Raw genomic sequence first — 4,564 nt, forward strand, 5'->3', positions numbered from 1 at the left:
CATTTCCCAGACCTATAATTAGTGCATAGGTATGGCAAAATATTAAAATGGTACAAGGTATTCTATTTCGTTTTCATTAGTGTGGAATATTAGCGTTTCGAGACGTTGCTATGGGTACTAATAATTTAGTGCATATTTACCGAATGTAGCAAGTTCAAGAAAACCCGAACCACTAGATTTCGTATTTTCATGCCAAACATACAATCTTATATGGGACTCAAGTAATTAACTCAATATTTTGTATCTAAAGAAATAAAATGAAAAGCACGATTTACATTTAAAAGCAAAAGCCGATAAAAATAACGTTCCTCGTGCGTGTAAACACAAGCGATAAATGCTCTGAGCGTGACGGCTTTATCCGGGAGTGCTGAAATGAAGCTTAATTTACTTGTCGAGTGTTTGATTTCGACAATGCCATTAAATGATGAGATAAGACATGAACTGATCTCATGTGTCGTATACAGCGTTAAAATATTAAGTATGTATATTATAAACGTAAAGATCAGACGGCAAAAGCAGACTCAACCATGATGCATGTATAGAATATGTTATGTTGTAGTTTGTACTGAGGAACATAAAATTTAGTTGAACAATGTAAGATCTTCTAATGTTGTTGTTATTTTTGTTGTTGTAGACGTAATAATAATAATAGTAGTAGTAGTAGTAGTACTAGAAGTATAAGATGAAGAAGAAGTAGTAGTATAACTTGTAGCTATATTACTATAATCAGAGCTAGTAGTTTTAGTTATGTTAGTAGTAGTATATTTACAATAATCATAATCACAAAAGCTTTCTCTCAGCAACATCAATTTTCCAGTGTATGTTACTTTTTATTCAAGAATAAAAAAGAATGTATGCAATTTCAAAACATGTGTTAGTCATATTTCCATAATAGCATTAACATTTTTATATCAGAAATCTAGTTTAAACAATCTTGATACAGGTCCACTAGATGATGTTTTATGCCAAATATCTATGCTCTATAGCTTTTTTTAAGTTCTCTCCATATAGATATATAGTGCAAACACATTTGCCCCAGGAGTGGGGCAAATTGTTAAACCATGGGCATAATTTTAACAATCTTGATAGAGGTCCACTAGATATTCTTTCATGCCAAATTGCTCTTGGCCTCGTTGTGTGGGAGAAAAAAATGTTTAACGTTTTTACTATAAACATATCAGAGAAACACATTTTGCCCCCTGGCTGGCTCAAATTTTAACCCCAGGGGCATTATTTTAAAATCTTGGTAGAGATAAACCAAACAAGGTTTCATGCCTAATATATAAGCTCTAGGCCTTGCGGTTTCAGAGAAGAAAATGTTGGAAGTCTTCGGAAGATGTTATTTAAGTGAAACTTTTTACATACGACGCACAACTGACCGGTCACTTTGTGCTCAGGTGAGCTAAGACTGGTAAATAAAATATAAACAAGAAAAATCTACTTTACACATGCATTAGTGTTCGGTGAAATAGTTTCTGTTAAGCTCCTGCAATTACGCATAAACAAAATATCTTTTGCGATATTATTACTAAATATATATGGAATGAAACATGTTGGAAAGGAAAGCAAATATTTAGTTCATTTTTTACAAGAACAATTTTTATGTGATGATTTTGCAACAAATTTACTACTTCTTTTATTGATATTTAAGGTGTAAAAATGCATATTAAAAGTGGCCATTAACACAAATAAAAAACAATGTGTCCAAAAACAATAACGAAATATTAAGATATTTGAACATAGGAGGAATTTCAATTTGCTTCTGCAGACTATATATTATGGTTTTATTCATAAACCAAGTAAGTGAAGAGAACTACTGCTGGCACATCTTCTAGACAATGGATCTTCTTACTTCAGTTACATAAAAACAAAGTATCTTCGGATACCTTGCCAAAACATTTTATTCATGTTTAAAATATGTTTAATTATGAAACTCTAGAGACATTATCAATCAATATAAAACAGTGTTGGCACATTCTCAAAGCCAACACTTACAAGTATCCACGTCTTTGCTGTTTCACTGTAATCCTTTGACTTCTATGTTGGCATATATCTTATCTACATTAGAAGTTCCTAGTTTCCTTCCATTTCCTTGCTATAGTGTGAAGATGTAATTTGTTTATCCAAGAAATCCAAAAGAGACTAATATTCCCAGTATCCTGACTATACAGTAATAGTGTCATTATGTCTATTAGTGATTCCTAGTATCCTTCTATCTTGGTTTCACGTTTTCCATTACTCTATCTTTTGGTTTTTCATACTTTAACATCAAGTTAAATATGTCCTTGCAATGTGGCGCTTACTTGTCACCTTCTGGCTGCAGCATATATTCTGTCATCATTGTTAGTTGGTAAATTAGGCGTTGATGTATCTCATTTACTGTGAATTCGAGTATTGGTCTGCTTCTGTATTTTCATTTTATTTGTATTCTGCTTTAACTATGTTGGGTCAGGCTTTTAATTCCTGTCGGCGGAATGACATATCAGCATCCTCCTGCATCATGTACACTCAGTGACCCTGTGATTATCATTCTTTCATCCTCCTCCTGTGATTATCCTCCTTGCATCCTCCTCCTGTGATTATCATTCGTGCATCCTCCTTCTGTGATAACCCTCCTTGCATCCTCCTCCTGCGATTATCCTCCTTGCATCCTCCTCCTATGATTATCCTTCTTGCATCCTCCTCCTGTAATTATCCTTCTTGCATCCCCCTCCTGTGATTATCCTCCTTGCATCCTCCTCCTGTGATTATCCTTCATGCATCCGCCTCCTGTGATTATCCTCCTTGCATCCTCCTCCTGTGATTATCCTTCTTGCATCCTTCTGTGATTATCCTCCTTGCATCCTCCTCCTGTGATTATCCTCCTTGCATCCTTCTCCTGTGATTATCCTCCTTGCATTTTATTTCACCCATTTAGCAGTTGAAACTGAATGTGTAAATCAACAAGTAACATTGAATCCAAAGACAAAACTATAAACTGCATGTTAAACACAGAAACAATACCTCCTTTTCTCCTTTTTTTCTCAGGAAAACAACATCTTCAGCATCGCTTCGTTTCCATCTATTCAGCTGTTTCAACAGATCAAACACACAATACATGTACGAGTACAATATGACGATTACAACAGACTTGCATTTACATCACAGCAGCCACAATTATTTTAGGCTTGTTGTAATGAAGTGCAAATCTGCTTATTGATCACTTCCACATTCACTGAAATTCAATCTGAACACACACAGAAGTGTTGTTTTCATTGTTGAGTGTCGTACATCATTCATTTGCCAAAAGCTATGCATCACTCAAAGTGATTGAACATTTGAAACAACTGCATCGCAATGGGCATTCACAATCTTCATCCACCATTGGTTCACTGTAGTTTTAATGGTGCAGAAGAAAAAATGTCAGTACTTTAACAAGGGGTCAGGGGACATGGGTCGCTCACAATGCAAATTTTGGAAAAGAAAGATGTTCACTATATACATTTAAGGAACACACATTGGTCTCAGGGCAGGGTATATTTTAACTACTGAGGCATTATTTAAAGAAACATTCTTTATGTCTACTGGACAATGTTTTATACAAAATATACATGCTTTAGGCCTTAGGGCTATGGAGAATTTTTGAATATTTGCAATTGACATATTGGAAAAACACATTTGCTCCCAGCGTGGGGCTAATTTTTACCCCTAGAGCATCATTGGAACTTGGTAGAGGTCCACTAGACAATGTTGATTTCACAGTAAGTAACACAATCATACACTTACAAAGCCTTCAAGATTTGTTTCATTGTCTATGCTTGTCTGTTTTATTTTCTCTGCCTTTCGCATATGGAAAAAACCTCTAGCTTGTTGGTGCTGGGGTAACATTTTCTGTTTCCATTACATGACTTCAAAGACGCCACTCCATTTCGTCAATGTTTGACACCCCTTCGTTAACCAATTCGTTTATCTTATTAACAAGTCCCCGGTCAATATTTTTAATCAGGCCTGAAGACTGAATAGTAAATATAAACCGATAAATATATAAACACAAAACGACAATATATTAGTTGCCCACCTTAGACCTTAAGTGTATAGTGCAGGTAGGGTGGAACAAAATTTGATCCAAGGGACATTTGAACAATCATGGTAAAGGTCCACCAGACGGTGTTTCATGCCAACTAGGCATGCTCTAGGCCTTGCGGTTTCGGGACACATAGCATTTTTACAGTTGGTATTAAGTATATATGGTTATTCAAAAATTGTATCGTATTGCAGATCAGTCCTGGTTCAATGAAGTGGGACCTATGTTTTTCAATGGACTGGAACCATTTTCAAACTTAACCAATATATCATTAAACAAACATTTTCACAGAGAAATCTCTTTTTTTTCATTATTTAATTTGTTCACAAGGCATATAGTGATAAAGGACAATGCACGAAGCCCAACAGATAAGGGTCTCAATCACATAAGCTCTCCATGAGCATTTAAGTGCACAGATAAGCTTAAAAGGGCAATAAACTAAAATATATATCAACTTACTGAATGCCATTTGCAAGCCTGATACCAAATTGTTAACACACA

The sequence above is a fragment of the Dreissena polymorpha genome, chromosome 6 (genome assembly GCF_020536995.1).
Source record: "Dreissena polymorpha isolate Duluth1 chromosome 6, UMN_Dpol_1.0, whole genome shotgun sequence".
Classification (NCBI taxonomy): domain Eukaryota; kingdom Metazoa; phylum Mollusca; class Bivalvia; order Myida; family Dreissenidae; genus Dreissena; species Dreissena polymorpha.